Raw genomic sequence first — 21691 nt, 5'->3', positions numbered from 1 at the left:
GCCTTCCGTGGACTACAACTCCCAGGGTGCTGCGGGAGAGGCCGCCGCAACCTCCCACCCGGCCGCCAGCCTCGCCTCCCGCCCCTCCCCCGCCCCTCCCGGCCGGATCGGCGTGCGCCTGCGCACAGAAGGTCGGAGGAGTCTTACCCTAATGTAAGATGGTGGCCCGTCTGGCTGTGGAACCCACCGAAAGCTGAGAGTCTCTCTCTCAGCCGTAAAGGTCGGACTCGTTGAAGCAGTCAGACCCGGTTCTGAAGAGTTTTTTCCCCGACACTCTTTCAGTGCTCTCTTGTGAGGACGCGGCAGCGCGTGGAGTCGGCTAAGGGAAAAGCGAGGCAAAGCAGGCGGGTGAGTCTGTGCGGGGCTGGGCTTAGGGGAAACCCAGGGCTGACCGGCTACGAGAGAGCGGAGGCTTCGCTGGGACTGTGCAGGCCGCACCCCCTCTCTCCCCACCCCCCGCCTCATTTTCACCCTCCTCCTCTGTGGTCTTCCTCCTCCTCCTCTTCCTCCCTGTCCCCTCTACGCCACAGCAGTTACCAACAGGAAAAGGGAGCGGGGCAGAAGCAGCGCGGCGGCGAGCACCGACTCTCCTTGGAGAATTTCTTCAATTGGGGAGCCGAGGCGGCTTCTCGTCTCCAGCCTTTCCCCCTACATTTTTATAGGGGCAGGATTCCTAGGTCGCAGTCCTCGTTTCCCCAGCTCCTTTCCCTTCTCTGACGTCCTTTCCCACTGGACCCCGTCTCAAAAGACCAAAGCCATCACTTCCACTCTGACCCGTGTTGCTGCTGCTCGTTAATCTCAGTGCTCACTGCCCACTCGTCCTGCTGCTTGTTTTTTGCTCCACTGCTACCACTCTGGAGTTAGCCTTTGCCCCTTCTCTGGTGCTTGTAATCAGCCCCCAGTCTGTCTACCACATTAGGGCTTCTTTCCATTTGCAGTCTTTCCTTTAACCATATCTGTCATCTTAAAGCTGCCCCTTAAGTATCTAGATTATGCTGCTGCTCCTTCTAACCCACCTGTTTCTCAGCCTTCTTGAGAATTGTCCATTCCTCTACAGATCCTTTCAGCATACACTTCCAGAAAAAGGGATGCCCCGTGTTGGCTCTTGAAAAGTAAAGGAAGTTGAGAAGTGAATAAAGTGAGGTAGGATACTATTAAACGCGATAAGTAGAGATCTCTTATCCAGGCTTCTCAGGAGAGGAACGGTTTCGTTCTGTTTTCAGTAATCTTTCTGTCGCTTATTCACTCTGTTGGGATGTGGCTTTTGTTTTCTTCTTCTTCTTCTTCTTCTTGGTTTTTCTTTCTTTTTTTTTTTTCCATTTTGGACCGATTTCTGCATGCTACTAAGCGTTCTTTGAATTGCCTCACTTAAGAACACTTAATGTGGGCTCTGATTATACCAGTAAATATTAGCTTAAGCCTTTCAAAATAAGATAAATCTGTCACACACACAAAATTCATCTGTGAACTCCACAAGCAGATATAAGTGATATTTTGATTATATGAGAGCTGTATGTGGGTTAAAGATGTCCTCTGTATTGAGAATTGATTATTGGCTGAGTTATATTGATGTTCACCTTAATCGATGGCATATTTTGTTTATGGTTTAATGGAAATTTCCTCTCCAGCTAATATCAGATTTACTTAGTATTTTTGGTTTGGGGAAGTTCTCTCTTTTGACGTTTCTAGGATGGTAGTTACCTGAATAAAATGTCTTCTCTTGAAAATTCATTAGGTATGTATGCAAAAGAGAAATCGATTTTTTTTTTTTTTTTGTAAACCTAAATCCCTCAAATTTTCCCCACAGAAAAGAGAGGGCAGGGAAAAGAAATGACTAAGCTGTGCACATACATGCATTTGGTGGTACTCACTGTCATCATTATCTACAGTCAAAAAGTGGAAAATTATGAGCAAGAGGTGGCTTATGATTTCCTTGTTTTGGTGAAAGCAAACTTGACATGTACTGATTGATGGCATAATGAGAAGGACCAAACAGGATTACATAGATCAGATGCATACATCTCAAGTTTAAATAAACATAAATAAGACATTATGTTTTTTAAGATATATGTAAAAATGTTTAAAGTCATAGTAATGTCATGCAGCAATCTATCTCTTATTTGCAGAAGTAATAATACCTTAAGTGTAAATTCTAATATACAAGACGCCGTTAGTCACTTTTGTACATTACTGGATTATTGTATTTTTTACAAAATTTACCTATAAAACTTGAAAAAATCTTACATTTGGCTTTATATTTCCTTGGTTGTGATAAATGGTCTGTTTTACCATATGTAAACTAAGGTTAGAAAAGCTGTTTATAAAACTTTTTTCTTTCAGCCACTTAAGCCACAATTTGAGGAAATTAAATAAATCCCTGCTCTTAGAATTGGAAGCAATTTATATAGCAAACCTTGTCCTAAATTATGTCATAGGGTTTTTAAAAAATTATTACTTATGTTTACTTTCCCAATAGGAGCATATTTAATACAATTGATCTTCAATTCTAAGTAAAAAAAATATATATATGTGTGTGTATATATATACATATTTGATAATAAGCTGGTGGAGAAGCTTTCTACTTTGAACAATCCTAACACAGGTTTAGACAATCCTTGGCAGTCATACTTAGCTGAATTGTAAGCAGTGTGTTCTAGGAGAGGATTGATTGACTGGCAGAAGGTGGTAAATGATTTTAATGCATCTTTTCTTTTGTAAAGTTATTTTGCCTCACTAAATATTTTCTCAAGTAATTTTCTCACTCCATGCTTTTTGCCTGCAATTATCAAATTCTTACCTACAGCCCTCTGAAGCCAAAATGAATTTGCTTTGGCATCTTTACTTAAGCACGTTTAAGAAGGTATCTAAAGTTCTTTGACATTTTGATAGGAAATAGGGAGCTGAGATTTCTAAATATTTTTGTATGGTTTAAGTTTTTAGATGTAACATTATGAGCATCACAGCTTCATTCTTTCATGGTAACTTTTTGTAAGTTGGAATACTTTCTGTCAGGTCCAATAGCTGACAGATGAATAGATTATTTCTGTAAGAAGGTTATGAACATGAATTAAAGTTCGCTTATTCTACATTTGGTTTCAGAAAATTGCATAGAGACATCTTTAATTCTGTTTGGGATGAGACAGTTATAATCAAATGGCAAAATACAAGAAAATAAGATAGTTTTGTAGTGCCCTTTAGCTTCAATCTAAATGGGAGTACTAGTGATAAATTACAACTCATTACTTTGTAAAAGGAAGAGGGTGTTGCCTAAGGATGAATTCTTAGTATTGGGGGAGTTTTATTTTAAAAATGACTTTATGTGTTTTAAAAGAATGAAAAAATATCTTCTCAGTTTAAGCAGTTTGGTTTTAGAAGTCTTCCCTTTCTCCTCCCTACTCCTGGTTTTGAAATGAAGCTGCCCTCTACATTTTAATGATTTTTTTTTATGCAGTTGCAAATAATATGCAGTTGAATCTAAGTTCAGTGTTGCTGTTTTTATAGACCATTTAAGTGAAATAGAAAGCTTTAATTTGTGAGAACTTCCATCTCTGCTGAAAATTCAGTTAGGTAGCTCTCTGTCAGTATCTGTAATACTATCTTGACTTTTTGTGAAGGAAGTTACATTCAGCTCACCTGGTTCAGAAGAAAACAGTAGGGAAATAGGTTATAGAGATTTTTGCTGTTCTAGAAACAGTATAACTAGAATGTACTACGTACTTCTCTCAAAGGATTTCTTAATCTAAATGGAACTTGTAAATGGTTTTTATCCCACTGGAATAACATGTATTGGATTAAACTTGTTAACACATTTTGAGATTTTATGAATTTTGTTACCTCAAAGATATTTTTCTCTTTCATCAAAAGAAATTACATGCCACTAAAAAGAAGATGATTACTTTTATTAGCTATGAAAGCCAAACTTTAACAATAGTACAACTACAAGGCAATTTCTGTATGAGTTTATTTTTCTTCTAAGGAGCTTCTTTATTATTAGATTCTTTATATAGGAGGGTTGTCCTGTTTTAAACTTTAATTGCATTGAGTAGTGGGCAGATGATGTGTTGCTAGTAGGATAAGCCTTACTATTAGTATAGGTGTATATCTCAGATATTTGTTCAAAAATAAATTTTTTTTTAGTTATGGTTAAAAATCTCATCTCTTAGGTATTGTGGAGCAGAATTTGAAATGAAAATAATCAGCTTGTGCATGTGCCTAAAACCAGTTTAGAAAAAAAAAAGTCAAGGCAAAAAAGCAGTGTTATTAGAAGAAGAAAATGCTTTCACTTAAAAAACAAACAAAAAAAGTAGGTGTTGTATTACTGCTTTTGGAAGGCATTAGTGAATGATGTAGGGAAAATTGTGAATTTTGATAGACTGAAATTTCATAGGAGTGGAACATTCCCTAACAGCAACAAACAAATACATTGTCATTAAGCATGAATTTTCTTAAGCATGTTTTTTAGTCCTTGAAATAGGAAGTGCTAATTTTTCTGATTACTTAAGAGCCTATTAATTTATTCCTTGTTAGGGCATCAGATGTCTTCAGATTGTGAAGTTCCTGAGATAATATCGATTGATTTGGGTTATTGAACATTGGTTGTAGCAACTTTTTCTCCTTTTTTTCCTTCTAATTTTCTGCCTCTCATATTTTGCTTATGATTTTTTCCAATGTTTTTTATTTTCAGCAATTATTTGGGTGGACCTTTTTGTGACTGCTGTAATTGAATGAAAATTTGTTATATAGGCCGGCCCGGTGGCGCACTGGATAGTGCGCCGCTTGGGAAGCGCGGTGGTGCTCCCGTCCGAGGGTTCGGATCCCACATACAGACCGGCTCCCGCTCACTGGCTGAGCGAGGCGCGGGAGCAACGCCGAGGTTTGCAATCCCGTTGCCGGTCCCCGGTCCGGTACGGGGGCAACACTGAGGGTTGCGATCCGTTGCCGGACACGGAAAAAAGACCAATGTTTTTTATTTTCAGCAATTATTTGGGTGGACCTTTTTGTGACTGCTGTAATTGAATGAAAATTTGTTATATAAACTGTATTGCTTTTTTGTTGGTAAGATTGATTTTTTTGGATGGCGATCCCCTCCATTTTGTTTATAATTTTCTTCTAAATCACTTTTATTAATTCTTAGATGAAAATTAGGTGCTGCAAATTCTCTGTCAAATTAAATCTTTCCAGAAACTTTATTTGTTGGATAAAGAAAGTGCTATAATGTATTTTTGTTTTGTCATTTAAAATGAAGGAAAGACATGGTTAGTACTTTTTTAAGAAGAAAGTTTTTGTGAAAAATTTTAAACAAGTACAAAAGTAGATATGAACCATCCTGTATCTGTCACTCAGCTTCAAAGATTGTCAACTCATAGCTGATTTGGTTTTATCTATACCCCCACTTACTTTACCCATCCTTCCCCTACTCTTTGCCCTGCACTATTTTGAAGTAAATCCTAATCTTCACATTATTTCATTTGTATTAGAACTCTTTTGACATAATAAAATACCTTGATTTTATTAAGATTATTCAGTCAGTTTTTCAAATAGTCTGTGTGTGCTTATTGTAGACCCACTTCTTGGAATATGGCACAACATCTTCTTAGAGTTTATTATCTTGTCAGGAACACTTTCATAATTATGTAACTAGGACTATCCAAAGCAGTATCCAAATAATGTGTTTTATATATAGTATGAGTCCAGTATGTTAGTGTAGGGATATCTTGAGACTGAAGTTCTAGGAGGGAGGCTTCCTGGAGAAAGTGGGACTTGGATAAAGAATATGTACTATTTGTATAGGCAGAGCATCTCCAGAAGGAGAACATTCCATACATTCCATGAAGGGGTTGGAAGCATGTCTTAGTCTGTTTAATGCTGTTCTAACAATACTACTGACGGTAATTTATAGTGAACACAAATTTATTTGACTCATGTTTCTTGAGGCTGGGAAATCCAAGAGCATGGCTTGGGCATCTGGCGAGGGCCCTCATGCTGCATCATCCCATGGTGGAAAGCAGAAGAGCAGGAGAGGTGAGAGATCAAGAGCAGAGGGGTCTGAACTCACTTTTTATCAGGAACCTCCAATAAAGGCATAATCCATTCTGAGGCTGGAGCCCTCAGGCCTAATCATTTCTTAAATGTCCCACCTCTTCATACCATCACAATGGCAATTAAATTTCAACTTGAGTTTCGGAGGGGACATTCAAACCATAACAAAGCATGAGCAAACACTTGGTGGTAGGGAATAGTATGATGTAGAGGGAGGTAAGGAGTCCGATCTCAGTGGAATAAAGTGTTAATTTCCGGGAATGGTGGCAGATAAATTTCTATAAGTAGGGTAAATGTCTATAAGATTGTGAAAGTTGTATTCATTGTCAGTTTGAATTTGATCTGCTAAGCAATAAGAGCTACAAGAGTTTGGTAGGGGGGCAGGAAGTAACATGATGAAAGTGTTTTGTAGAAAGATGACACTTTCAGTAGTGTGCAGCATATTTTGGGATTGCCAGTTGAGTTTTGTTTGAAAAATTAAAGAGCGCAGGCCACTGAGGTAAGGGGCCATCTGAAAGAATGGGTTTGGCAGTTAATTAATTCTGTCTTCTCTTTAGTGTCTTTTACCCAAAAGTGACAACAAGGTTTTGGGGATTAGAGGACTGAGGAAATATGGTCTATTTGTCTTTGATAGTGAACTGCAATTTGTTATCCAAGCCCCACTTTTGGAAAGGAAGTGATACATGATTACTCAAATAACAATCTCAAAAAATTTTGGAAGAAAATAGCTCCCAGTGTTTTTGAATAATTTTAGATATTCATTCACTAGGAATAAGAACTTGGAAAATAAAGAAACATTTTCTTTATTATATAGTAGTAAGAGATGGAACATATTTCATTTGTAAAAGAGAAATTTATGCCTCCTCTGCTTCCTGTGTATATATTAGTTCAGAAGAGGTGTTAGGAGACTTATTATATTTGAATAGCTATTACCAGTGAATATTATTAGATATCTTTAAAGTTTAATAATGGCCTGATTAGAGGAGAAGGAATGGCAGAAAATTCAGATGAAGTAGGGCATTAAATATTGCTCCAAGCTCCCTTAAAGATGGATAAGGTTAGGTCAGCAAGCCAAAGAAGAATGTAGGCACATTGTGAAATGAAAATTTATCTTTTGATTTACTTTGATATACTTTGTTTTGCAAAGGTGGTATTAAAAAACAGATCTGATTAAACATCAACCATATTTATTTTGGTTGGATTTTTTTTTTTAAACTTCTGAGATCCTTGAAGTTATTCTTTTACACTTTTTCTTTTATTCTTTGCTTTGGTTTCTTGACCCTCATTAAGCCAACTTTCTGCAGCTATTGTATATTTCTGGATAATGTGCTTCCTTGGCTTTGTGAAGGAAAATTTTAAATTTTATTTTATTATGTATTTATTTTTTGAAGTCACTGGCTTTTAATTAGTTTAACCTTTAAGCTTTTAAAGGTATAATCAACCAGGTAAGGGTGACGGGGAATATTTCCCAACATTTTTCATGTAAACTCAAATTTTAGGCTCTTCTTTGGAGTAAAATAGGCTCTTCACTGTTTTCCAAGTTGCAAAAATTCTCTCTCCATCTTTTCCTCCCGTATTCCTCTATTCAGTGTTGACTGCCACATTTAGACAGAAAAAGTAAGGCCTTTTTTCTTGTATCTGTAGTTACACTTTAAAGATAGGGAGAAAAAAAGTAGGTTTTTTGCTTCTGGCTTTGTAAATGCTAGATGAATAATGCTGTATTGTCATTTATTCGCTTGCTGCTTCCTTCAATATCTTAGGTATTTTCTAACACATTTAGCGTGTGGATCTCAAAGATTCTCACAGTTGAGTCTGAAAACATCTCAAGCTCAGGGTACTTACAGTTTTAAAATTAAATTTATACTAGGCTGGCTGGTAAGCTCAATTGTTTAGAGTGTGGTGTTGTAACATCAAGGTCTCAAGGAATCAGATCCCTGTACTGGCCAGCCTCCAAAAAACCAAAAATAAAATAAAATAAAAAAATAAAATTAAACTTAATTTTATCAATCATTTTCATTCCTGTTATTATAAAAGGTAGAATCTATCATAAAACCATGGACCTTTTAGAGAAATATTGGTAAAAACAATGATGTAATATAGTACATTATTGGAAAATAATCTGTTTTTTATTGACATTCCCTCTACCCCTAGACCTCTTTAATCCTTGTAACATGACAGAGCTGTTTTTGACATTTTTTAACTTCTTTATTTAGCTGGTCATATGTGCTATCTAATATGATCACTAGAATAGAAAACTATTGCCTTCTCCTTGGGGGTTTGTTCTGACAAGGACTTTAATGTCTTAATTTTGGGTTTGAGATTGTGTTGCGATCTCCTTTATACAGGAGAATCTTGAAAAGGATTATGTATCTTTTTCATTGCCCTCAGTGTATGTGGGAGGGAAGTAAATATAAAATATGGAGTATCAGAGAATCTTAGTATTTGAGAATATCTTTATTGGTAGGTACCAATCCAGCCTTTCCCCAAAGAAATTTTTATTTAATTTCTTGGAGTATGGAGTCACTTATAAGAGTGTCACAGTGGGTGACTGGGAGAGGAGGGGGAGAAAAAAACTGCTCCCTGCTCCAAAAATAACTTCCAGATGGTTTGAGGATAAGAGACTAATTTGAATTAATCTCAGATTATTAATAGTTTACGTATTTTTTAATTCATACTGTGCTTAAGAGAAAGTTGGTTTTGTATGAGTGGCTTTCAGGCTGTCTTGTGTAGTCAGGAGAGTAGGTGCATTATATACCCACAAAAAGGGAAGAGGGACAGAAAATAAAGTGGGAAGTCTTAAAATTCCAATAGTGGCTCCTGTACATTTTTGCCTAAGGCATCGATGGCATTTTTTCCTTTGCTGCATTTAGCTACATACATTTTTCTAAGTTAGGCTGTCATTACTAGTGGGAAAGGCTAGCCTTTTCCAAATCAAACTAGTGTCCCTATCCAGGCTTGTGCATTTAAATCTCTCCAGCTCAAAACCTGAAAAACTCAGTCTTTGCTGGAAGGGAAGGGGAAACTAGAAGAAAATGATAGTGTGGTATTCCCCATCTACTATATGTTAGGATCATTTTATAGAAGGACATCTGCCTTTCTTTTTAAGTTTTATATAATCATTTATAAAATAACTTCATGAATTCTTAGTGAGTCCATGGAAACCTTTTAAAAGGTCCTTTAGCCATAGAGTTGATCACAGGCTGAAGAGTACCTGTGTAGGTTAGATGCTTAGTAGTACTTTTTGGGAAGTTTTTTGTTTCTATTGAAATCTTTTCTCGCATAGTGGACCTAGTCTTCGATGTGAATTTTGCTTCTAAAAAGTAAAGCTGGTAGTCATTCTTTAAGGTAGATACCTTCCCTGCATTGCATTCAAATCTGTTTTGATCCTGGTGAAAATGATCCTGGTGAAGGATGACATAAGATTCTTTAATATAGGCATGCTAACGGAAGGACATTTGTTAGCCCTTTGTCACCATATATTCTTTTGTCATGTCTAGCAAGTATCTTCAGCAGCTTTGGGGAACTCCAAATAATATATGGTGTTTATAGATTGTGCTTTTTATTATATATTATTAAAATGTATAATTTAAAAAACTTGACATTAAGGAAATATTGCTCTTCAGTATTTGGAGTAAAGGACTAATTTAAATGATTTTGTATAGTTGAATATAGTTTTCAATAGCCTATAGTTTTCAGTTTTACTTTTGAACTCTTGTTCTGATTTATTATTTATTCTGAGAGTATGCAGTACAGTATGGAACCAGACTGCCTGAGTGTGAATATTGGCTCTACCTCTTACTGTCTGTCATACATAGGTCAAATTACTTCACTCTCTTTGGGTATCAGCTTCCCCATTTGTAAAATGGAGATACTAGGATTGTTGCATGGAATAAATTTGTTAATGTATGTTAAGTGCTTGGATAGTGTTTGGCATATGGTAAGCCCTGTATAAGTGTTTGCTATTATTATACATTTGAAGGAATCAAAATAAATTCACTTTTGAAGACATCTTTCTATTCAATATACTTTTTATCTTATGTCTTGGTACTGGACTTTTGTTTTCACTAGTTATTTTACCAGGTGGAAATATAAGCAATGTGTTTGAGGGGGTAATCAAACAACTGACCTGCTCAGAATTCTTTCGAATCAGGCAGTAATGGAAAAATGAACCTGGGTAGATATGATAGAAAATGATTATCGAGTGTTTTGAACTAAGGCAGGGAAATTTAGATGTGGTTGATAAGAGGGAAGTCATTCCTAGGTTTTTTTTTTTTTTAAGTCATAGGAATGATGTGTTTAAAATAGTATTTAGTGGAAGATGGTTTTGAGTGTCCTTAGTAGCATAGAATTATTTGACTTTATGTGGACAGAGGATTTTTTTTTTGTCTGTTTTTGTTCACTGGTCCATCCAAAGGGACCCACACAGTACCTGGTAGATACTAGGCACTCAATAAATAATGCATGAATCAGGCTGGCTGGTTAGCTTACTTGGTTAGAGCGTGGTGCTGATGATATGAAGGTCAAGGGTTCAGATCCCTGTACCGGCCAGCTGCCAAAAAAAAAAAAAGTAAATATTGGATGAATGAACCTTAAGAGAGACTGTGAGATGACATAGAGAAGTGCAGTGGACCCAAGTTACTTTTGGGGTCTCTCCCTTTTAGGGATAGAGTGAAAAAGTTTATTTTACTATTAAAAGAACAATTGGAGAAATTGAAGGAAGATGGAAAAGTTTAAGTCTCAGTAAAAAATGAAGAGATTTTCCAGGTGGGAAGTCAGAGAGATAGGGATAGGAAGATACAGAATAGTGATGCTTCTCAATAGCCAAGGAAGTTTCAAGAAGAAAGAAAAGGGTCCGATACAACATTTAAGATGCATGAGAATAGAGAAGGCATCCTTTGTCATGGTGCTGTGATGATCACTGACCACATTAGAGCAATTTCAGTACTCTGAGAATGGGAATGTAAATCAAATTGGGTGAAGGTTAAGGAAGGTGGTAAGTGGAGATTGTGGTAAAGGCCATCCAGTCAAGAAAATGACCATAAAAATGGCAAGAAAAACAAATTATTATTTTTTTAAAAAAGATGACCGGTAAGGGGATCTTAACCCTTGACTTGGTGTTGTCAGCACCATGCTCAGCCAGTGAGCCAACTGGCCATCCCTATATAGGATCCGAACCCGGGGCCTTGGTGTTATCAGCACCGCACTCTCCCGAGTGAGCCACGGGCCGGCCCAAAAAACAAATTATAATAGCAGCATTTGTCATTATTGTATGAATCCTAAAAGAGGTTCATTTATTAGAGATGAGAAAACTTGAAGTAGTTTGTATTGAATGTTCTTAAATTTCATAGTAGAGAAGATGTATTACACATCCTGCTATGTGATCTTGGGAAAATTTGATTAATCTTTTTGTGCCTCAGTTTTCTCCCTTGTAAAAATTGAGGCAAAATGAACACCGATTTCATAGTTCTTTTGTGAGGATTAAATTATTTAATCTTTGAAAAACTTAGAACAATGTTTGGTATGTGGTAAACATTTGGTAAACATTAGCTATTATTATCATCCACTGCTGAAGTGAGGTAGAGTAGGATTGGAGGCTTGAAGAAAAGAAATAGAAAAAAAAAAAAAAAAAAAAAAAAAAAAAAAAAAAAAAAAAAAAAAAAAAAAAAAAAAAGAAACCAATGAAATTATTGCAAATAATGGCAAAAACTAAATGGAAAGGCTTTAGGATCTTTTCTCTGGCTGTTTGCTCTGCCAGGAGAACACTTTTTCAAATATCCACATAACTGTCTCAACATCTTTAGACCTTTGCTCAAATAATCACCTTTTCAATAAAGGCCTACCTTATTTATTTACAGTTGGATTTCAGGCCCCTTCCTCCCAATATTTGCACTGTTTTAAATTTTTTCTATACTACTAATCTAACATATGATACACTTAATCATTATATATACTGTTCATTGTTCATCTCCCTTCACTAGGGCAGGGATGTTTGTTTTGTTCCCTGATGTATTTTAGGTTCTGGGAATAGCACTTGGCAAATAATAAGTGCTCAATATATGCTTATTGGATGAATAAGTTAATTATTCTACCATTGAGGTTGGATGGTTTGGGAAACAAGTTCGAATACTAGTGGTGATACTCTTTGGAGAAGAGCCAGTTTTCTGAGATTGATGGACACCACGTAGAAGTTAACTTTCTCAAAAACTTCCTCTTTTTTCCTCGAATGAGTTTTCTGAGTCCATTTTGGTGGTACTTGTTTTTCTGGAAATTACATGGGAAACTCATTTAGCCGAGGAAAGGAAAATGTAAAATGAATCTCTTTCTTTACTACTATAATTATATTTACGTTTGATTAACAAAAACCTATCTTTGGGTATTTATTAGGTGCTAGGCACTATTCTAAACTCTTTTTATTATTTTGTTATTAAAAATTCTACAACAGTTTTACAGGTACATTACAGTTTCCTCATAAGCCATCATCAGGGGTCAAGGATAACCCTTTTCACTGAGACTAAGAGCGTGTTTCCGCAGACTGTTTTCTTCCATTGACAGGGAGCTTCAAATACCTCATTCCTCACTCCATTTGTTGCCTCAACACCACTACTTGCCTGAAGTCCACCAGGACTAATCTCATTATGTCCTTTATCCCTTTTTATGGCAGTTACTTTCAGTCTCCTAGGTGACATTTCACATCTCACACTTGAATTCCCACAAGGTTCTACACATTTCCTATCATTTCACTCCTCTCCAACTCGGTATCTTGCCATTGTGCAATGCAGTAGAATTCAGTCTATCATTAGCAATATTTCCTGTATCTTTGTTTTTTCTTTCTTTGAACATTTTACTTTCTACTTTTCTGAGGCTGCTGCTTCCCCTATGGCTTTCTTATATGTTGGCAAATAAATTATTCATTTTTTCCTTATATGCCATCAAGGATCAGTAGGGAGTCCCATGCACTGAGACTTAAAACTTACGTTTCCCTGCTCTGACTTCTTCCATTGAACAGGAGGAGTCAAGAGGGAGCCTGGTTCCACTGAGATGGCGCAGATGTCCACCATTCTCTTCTTCCTAAAACTTGTTTTAATATATTATATTGTCCTTAAATCCTCACTTTTGCTGACAGCTACTGCACCTTGGATTGCTCCTTCTCTTTTCTTGACTAGTTTAGCTCCTAGCTCACTGTCATTCTCGCTAACATTGTCTCTTTTAATTCTTAGTAATTTCAATAATATCTGTGGTCCTTCTACTACTGTGGTGTCTTAAATTCTAAAAGTTCTCTTCTCTAATGGTCTTGCTCTCCAACCTGTCTCAGCCACTCTATGATCATATCTTATATCTCGTTATTGCCAAAAACTTGTGAACCACTTCCTGATTTTCATTTCATGCAACCTTCTCTCTGACTGCCATCTATTTTTTCAGCTTTTTCCACCTGGTACCCCAACTCAACAATCCTTTACTGTCATTGAGATCTCCATTCTACTGATTCTTTACCCTTTTCACTGTCCCTTGTCCTTTCGCTTTCCTATTTTTCCTCCTTACCTAGTGTATATTCCATCATCAGTCATATTTGTTCCCTTTCATGTGCCCTCAATTCCCTTGCTCCTTTCTTCTTCATACTTAGCAAAACCACAATTAAATTAACTGTCTAAGTACTTCAAGTCTGCACCTGTGCAGTTGAAAGTGACTGAAGAAAAATACAACTATGATGACTGCTGTCACTTTAAATTCATGGTAAGAAACCTCAGATGGCCCTTAATATTGTCTGGCATTGATTTCCTTGGTCCACTCAGTCTCTCGTCTCCTGTAAGACTTTATACCTTTCCTTTCTCTTCAGACTTTTAACCCTTCTCATATTCACTCTCAGTTGATGTAATTCTACTTCATGTGAAAATAGAAACAGTCAGAAGAGCACTTAGAGAGACTCCCATCACTACATCTAGGTACGAACTACATTTATACTCAGATTTTGCCTTCTTTCTGTTACTGTAGATGAACTGTCTGTTTCTAATTCCAGTTCTTCTGATTAATGCATTAAATCTCATCCCCTTTCATTTACTCTGGACATTGCCCTAGCCATTCTTCCTTCTTTCTGAATATCATCAGTTCTTCTATCTCTTGTGGATCATTCCTATAACATACAAACGTGCTGTTATTTTTTTCATCATAAAAATATCTTCCCTTGATCACTCTTTCTTGTTCTTCTCTGTTTCCATTGATTCAGAACCCCTTAAAGCATTGTCTAATGCACTTGTTCTAATTTCCTTCTCATGTTTTCTCTTAAGCCCAATCCAATCATCTTTTGCCCCTACCGCGGTACCAAGATTGTTTTTGTTCAGGTCTCCCAACAATGACATTATTAAATGTAGTAGTCAGTTCTCTTTATTTTGTGTGATCAGTCTACATTTGACAAAGTTATTTTCTCCTTCATCTTTGTTTTACTTGCCTTTTAGGATACCACATTCCCTTGGTTTTCTTCAAAACTCATTGGTTTTCCTCAAAAACTTAGTCTTTCTTGGTAGATCCTTCTCTTTGACTACCTCTAAACATTGGAATACCTCAAGGCTCACTCTTTGGTTATCTTTTCTATTTACATTCACTACCTTGGTGATCTCTGCTAGTTTGATGGCTGTGAATACTTTCTAAATGTTGATGACTCAAATTTATTTCTGCAACACAGATGTCTCTTTGGAACTCCATATTTGTATATGCAGTTTCCTATGCAGTTTCTCCGCTTGGATAACTATTAAACATCTGAAGCTCAACATGTCCAAAATGAAATTCTTTTCCCTCCTAAACCTGCTCTGTCATACCTGCTCTGCTCACACAGCTTTCCTCATTTTATTTGTTGGCAGCTTCCAGTTGCTCAAGTCAGAAACCTCGGAGGCATTCTTGACTCTCTTGCTCTCTCATCCCACATTAATTCTATCAGGAAGTTGGCTTTACCTTCAAACCATATCTTCAATTCAACCATTCAGCCAGTTTTCACCATCTTTGTAGCCACGGTCAACTTTTGCTGGGTCATTGCAGCAGTCTTCTAACAGGATTTCCTGCTTCTACCCTTACCCTCTATAGTCAGTTGTTAACACAGTAGTCAGAATGATAAGCCAGATGGCAAGAGATTTTGTACCACATTTTAAAATTTCATGAGTCTGTAAGATTAGAGATTATATTAATCTATCTGATTTTACTAGATCCCATTGGCCCTGAAGGCACATTTAATGTAGGCTTTGAGTAAGCCTGTTTGTATGGATGGAGAAGGAGTTGTCAGGGATGGTTCATGGCCTTCCTCTTTTTTCCCTACTATCCCTTCCCTTTTTATACTGTGCAAAGACACTATATTCCTGAGGAAATTGGAAAGAGAGTCTGAGTTAGTTGTTCTGGAAAGCTGCTTTGAGTGGAAGATTGGACCTCCCTTTTAATAGAGGTCATTTGACAAAGTGCTGTCTTAAACTTATTTCATAACTATCTATAACCTCCTTTAGCAATACTCTTGCTTTCCCCCAACCCCTGACAAGTTTAGTGTCCTCGCTCTACACATATCCTTTCTATATTTCTTAGGACTTTTGGCTCTGTTTGAATTAGTATTTTATACTGTAAACTCTCTTTTCAGATGAAATCCATTCTTATGGCTCCTATGTGAGTCGGTTGTATTTTTTTTAATAAAGTTTCTGACCGAGTGATGCTGGATATTATAATAAAATGGATATGGATACAAATAGGTGAGGAAGAAATCGTGTGAAATTGTGGGGAAAATGAAAGATATTTTTATTGGTACTCTGAATGTACCTGTTATTAGCTAATAATGCTAATGATTTCTAGAGGAGTAATACTGTACTACATATAAAGAACCATAGACTATGGCAAAAAAGAACTTCACAGTTCCTTTTATCTCTTTACATTCTTTTCTCTGACAGCAACTGTTGTTTAATCAGTTTTTCTTTGATCATATCACTATTGTGATATTGTGTATATATTACTATTGATTTTAGATTCAGATTATAATACATAATCTCTTGGTCTGAAAGTAGATGTATGCCTGTTTCCTCAAGCTGTTTTTTAAACTGTTGTTGTCCAGTATGATACCCAGGTGGGGAGTGGCAGCTGATACAGGGAGAAATGTGGCTGGTCTGAACTGAAATGTACACTAAGTGTAAAAGACACATTGGAGTTAGAAACCTTAGTACCAAAAAAAAAAAAGTAAAATTTCCCATTAGTACTTTTTAATATTGGTTGCATGTTGAGATGATAATATTTTAGATACGTTGGGTTAAATAAAATTAATTTTATTTGTTTCTTACTTTTTCTTAATGTGGCTAGTAGAAAATTTAAAATTGTATTTGTGGTTTGTATTATATTTCTCTTGGTCAGTGCTGTCTTAAACTTATCTTTCTCTTGCCCTAACACTTTTGAGGTTATTTATCTCAGTTGATGATCTGTTATATGTATGTTAACTAAAAATGTGATTTTGGTATTATGTATTGTAAAAGAATTTTTTTTCTGTAGTGAACTACTTTTATGTAGTTATCCTTCTTAGTATTAACTTTCTAAAGCTTTGAGTTTTCTTTCTTTCTTTTTTTTTTTTTTCCTTTTTTTGTCTTTTTTCGTGTCCGGCAACGGACCGCAACCCTCAGTGTCGCGCCCGTACCGGACCGGGACCGGCAACGGGATCGCAACCCTCGGTGCTGCGCCCGCCCCTCGCTCAGCCAGTGAGCGGGAACCGGTCTGTATGTGGGATCCGAACCCTCGGCGGGAGCGCCGCCACGCTCCCAAGCGGCTCACTGTAGCAGTGCGCCACCGGGCCGGCCCTCTTTCTTTCTTTTTAACCATTTGACTTTTGCCATATCCTAGCCATGGTACTACACAAGCATAACTTATTCTTTTCTCTGCATTGCCTGGAAGAGTTTTGAAGAAGGAATTTAAAGTTAAAAAGTATGAGTTGATCTTTTTACTTTTCTTAATATTAGGATTATTATTAGTGTATTTTATAATCCCTCCATTATTAACATAAAATCTTTAAACTTAAAGACAAATTATACCTGGTAAAAAAGAAAATGGTTTGAACATTTTACATATGAGGAAAGAGATTTTGTCTGCTTGAACATAAAACCCAGCAAACAAATGAACAAAAAACGTTTGCACTGACTCCTTGAGCTGTCATGCATTTTGTAATCTTTTGTAAACTTGGACCCTAGTAGCCATTACTGGTGGGGGTTCCCCCCCATGTTATGATACTTTAAAGATTTACATTTATGGTTTTATTTATATTAACTTTAAAAAAAATTTTTTTTGAATAAGACTTACATAGGGGTCAGTGAATGCTTTTTAGGGTTGAACTGCGAACTGTGATTAAAACCAGTTGACATATAGCTTAAATCTGGGTAGTTTTTAAATAACAACTTGAATTTTTTTTTTTTTTTTGGTGGCTGGCTGATAGAGAGCTGAACCTTTGACCTTGGTGTTATCAACACTGAGCTCTAACCAACTGAGCTAACCAGCTAGCCCTAGCTTTGGATTATTTAAAGAGAGATGTGGACTTCCAAGCTCCAAAATATATTTTAAAAATAATCCACGTATGTTGTTACCATAAATGTGCTACCAAAAATGGCTTTGTTAGGCATTTGAAAATAATTTATTAATCAAAGAACTGTTATTTTTTACAGTTCTCACTCAAAGAGTCCACTTAGGTATGCAAAATTATATAAAAGCAAATTCATAAGAAGAGTGTACATGAAGTAAAAAGAAGTTTGAGTCAACAAACCTAATTTTTTTTTTTAATGATTGGAATTGAGAAAAAATAGGTTTTATAAACGAGGTTGGGACAAAAATTATATCTAGGGTGGAAAAAATAGAGGTAATATAGATAATAGGAATTCGGGGAAGAAAGAAGATAAGTGAGGTCACAAAAGTTTACATTCTTGGATGCTCAATGGAAGTGTAACCTTGGTAGACTAAAACAAAGATTTTGCTACTTGTCAGTTTTCTGGATCTTAGTACCTGGCTCTTTGTGCCCCTGGGTTTGACATCGTGAATTCAAACAACAATTCAGATTGAAAATATTCTAAAAATTGCATCTGTACTGAACATGTGCATAATTTTTTTTTCTTGTCATTATTCCTTACGCAATGCAGTATAACAGCTATTTACTTGGTATTTACATTGTGTTGGGTATTATAAGTAATCGAGACATGATTTAAAGTATATGGGAGGGTGTGCCTAGGTTATATGCAAATACTATGCCATTTTATATCAGGAACTTGAGTGTCTGTGGATTTTGGTATCCTCAGGATATCCTGGAATCAATACCCCAGGGTACACTAAGGGACAACTGTAGTCTGTTTACTTTTTTGTTTCCTCTTAAGCTTTGAGGATAAGCCTAATTTCTGTTGGCTGTGCAGACCCTAGATTTGGATTGATCCATAAGAATAATTCCTGAATCCGTCTAGGTTGTGTATATTGCCTTTTTGTTCCTTTTTATTGCTGAGTATTATTCTATGCTGTGGATGTACCACAGTTTAACTATTTACCTGATGTTTCAGTTGTTTTCAGATTTTGACTCTACTAAAAGAGCTGTTAAGAACATTCGTATACAGGTTTTTGCATGAACAGAAGTTTTCATTTCTCTAAGATAAATGCCCAAGCGTAAAGTTGCTGGGTCATCTGAGTATTGACTGCATTTCCAAAAGCAACAAAGGACGAATAAATCTTTCAACAACGATCCTAGTCCTGTACAGGGATCCAAGCCCTTGACTTTGTGTTACCAGCACCACGCTCTCCCAAATGAGCTAACCAGCCAGCCCAGTACAGGTTTAGTTTTAAAAGCAACTGCTATAACACCAAAGTCTAGGTTTCAGATCCCTGTCCTGGCCAGTTGCCCCCCCACCCCCCCAAAAAAAGCAACTGCTAGACTATTTTTTCAGTGTGGCTGAACAATTTTGCATTCTCATAGGCATAGTATGAATGATCCATTTTCTCTGTGTTCTAATTGCATCGGGTGTTATCACCACTTTTTTTTTTTTTGGTCTTTTTCCGTGTCCGGCAACGGATTGCAACCCTCAGTGTCGCCCCCGTACCGGACCGGGACCGGCAACGGGATCGCAACCCTCTGTGCCGCTCCCACGCCTCGCTCAGCCAGTGAGCGGGAACCGGTCTGTATGTGGGATCCGAACCCTCGGCGGGAGCGCCACCGCGCTTCCCAAGCGGCGCACTATAGCAGTGCGCCACTGGGCTGGCCCAATTATCACCATTTTTATTGTGATAGGTGTGTAGTGATATTTATTGTGGTTTTAATTTGCATCCCCTGATGACAAAAGATGTTGAACATTTTTTCATGTGCTTATTGGCCTTCTGTAATTCCTCTTAAATGAAATGTCTATTTCTTTTGTCCATTTTCTAATCGGATTGTCTTTTTTTTTCCTTTTTGTCTTTTTTACTGACCGGTAACGGGATCGCAACCCTTGGTGTCGCGCCCGTACCGGGGACCAGCAATGGGATTGCAACCCTTGGTGTTGCGCCCGCACTGTGCTCAGCCAGGGAGCGGGAAACGGTCTCCACATGGGATCCGAACCCTCGACGGGAGCGCCGCCGTGCTCCCAAGCAGCGCACTCTCCAGTGCGCCACTGGGCCGGCCCTTGAGAGTTCTTTATATAATCTAGATACACGTTCTTTGTCAAATATGTGGTTTACAAATATCTTCTCCCAGTTTCTAACTTATCCTTTCATCCTCTTTATAGGGTATTTCACACAGCAAGTTTTTAATTTTGATGGGGTCTGTCCAGCATGGCAGTTCCTCCTTTTGTGGATTGTGCTTTTTGTGTTAAGTCTAAGAACTCTTTGTGTAGTGTTAGGTCCTAAAGATATCCTCTAAGTGTTTTCCTAAAAGTTTTATACTTTTACATTTTACATATAAAGTGTTTGATGCATTTGGAGCTAATTTTTGTATAAGGTATGAGGTTTAAATTGATCCTCTCCCGTCTTTCTCCAAGCCATGGAAGTTCAATTATTCCAGCACAATTTTTTATTAGAAAGCCTATCTTTCCTCCATTGAACTGCTTGCATACCGTTGTGAAAAATCAGTTGGGTATATTTGTGTGGTCCTATTTCTTGGTTTTCTGTTTTGTCCCATCAGTCTATATGTCTGTCTGTCCACGAGTACCACACTGTTTTGATTATTGTAGCTATGTAATAATAAGCCTTAACATCAGGAAGAGTAGTTCCTCCCACTTGATTCTTTTTTTACATAACTGCAATTGGTCTTCTAGGACTTTTTCCTTTCCATATAAATTTTGGAATAAGCTTATCTATATCTGCAAAAAACCTTTCTGGGATTTTGCTAGGAATTGTATTATACCTATAGATCAATTTGGGGAGTCTTGATGTCTTTAGTTTGTTATGTCTTCTAATCAATGAACATGGTAAGTCTTTTCAATTATATATATGTATATATATATATAAATGTACTTTTTATATATATGTACTCTTTTTTTTTTTTTTACTTTTTTTGGTCTTTTAAAAAAAATTGTTTAGATCTTCTTTGATTTCTTTCATCAGTGTTTTATAATTTTCGGTATATAGATCCTGCACCTATTTCGTTAGATTTATACCTAAGTATTTTGTTTTCTTTGATTATAAGTGACATTATATTTTTAATTTTGATTTTCACATGCTTATTGCTAGTACTGTATATAAAAATATGATTGGTTTTTGTATGTTGATCTTGTATCTTGTAATATTTCTGAACTCACTTATTCTCTGGGATTTTTTTGGGTAGATTTCTTGGAATTTTCTAGGTAGATAGTCATGTCATCTGCAAACAGGATGTATTAGTCCATTTTCTGTTGTGTATAACGGAATACCTGAAACTGGGCGATTTATAAGGAAACAAATTTATTTCTCACAGTTTTGGAGGCTGGGAAGTCCGTGATCCAGGGGATACATCTGGTAAGGGCCTTCTTGGTGGGGACTCTTTACAGAGTCTTGTGGTGATGCAGGGTATCACATGACGAAAATGGCAAGAACTCTTTCATGTGCTCTCCTTATAAAGTCACCAGTCCACACCCATGATAACACATTACTCCACGAATGGACTAATCCATTCATGAGAGCATAGTCCTCACAATCCAATCATCCCTTAACAGCCTCACCTTTTCACCATAATCAGATTTCTCACCCTCTTAACCGTGTTACAGTGGTGATCAAGTATCCAACATGTGAATTTTGCAGGAACACATTTAACCCATAGCACAGGGACAATTTTTTTTTTTTTCTTTTCCTATTCCAATCTGCCTTTTATTTATTTTTTTAACATCATTGTGGTGTTACAGTGGTGATCAAGTATCCAACATGTGAATTTTGCAGGAACACATTTAACCCATAGCACAGGGACAATTTTTTTTTTTTTTCTTTTCCTATTCCAATCTGCCTTTTATTTATTTTTTTAACATCATTGTGCTGGCTATAATTTCCATAATGGTGTTGAATAAGATTGGTGAGAACAACCAACCTTGCTTTTGTTCTTGCACTTAGGAAGAAAGTGTTTTTCACCGTTAAGGATGACCTTAGCTGTAGGGTTTTTTGTAGATGTCCTTTGCAAAGTTGAGGAAGTTTCACTCTATTCCTAGTTTTCTGAGTTTTTATCATGAATTTTGTCAAGTGC

At 36.8% G+C, this 21691-nt stretch overlaps 1 protein-coding gene across 1 annotated transcript in view; it reads left to right on the top strand.

Annotated features, from left to right (window-relative positions):
- The first annotated feature begins 134 nt into the window (after positions 1-134).
- The window catches only part of CNOT4 (CCR4-NOT transcription complex, subunit 4), a 133124-nt gene continuing 111567 nt past the window's right edge, over positions 135-21691 (top strand). Inside the window, exon 1 of the mRNA XM_008584717.1 lies at positions 135-348. The gene's annotated coding sequence lies outside the window, so the exon portion shown is untranslated. The remainder of the gene's footprint in view (positions 349-21691) is intronic.

Source organism: Galeopterus variegatus, unplaced genomic scaffold (assembly GCF_000696425.1).
Source record: "Galeopterus variegatus unplaced genomic scaffold, G_variegatus-3.0.2 Scaffold3344, whole genome shotgun sequence".
Lineage (NCBI taxonomy): Eukaryota > Metazoa > Chordata > Mammalia > Dermoptera > Cynocephalidae > Galeopterus > Galeopterus variegatus.
This window is presented reverse-complemented; position numbering and strand designations above follow the sequence as displayed.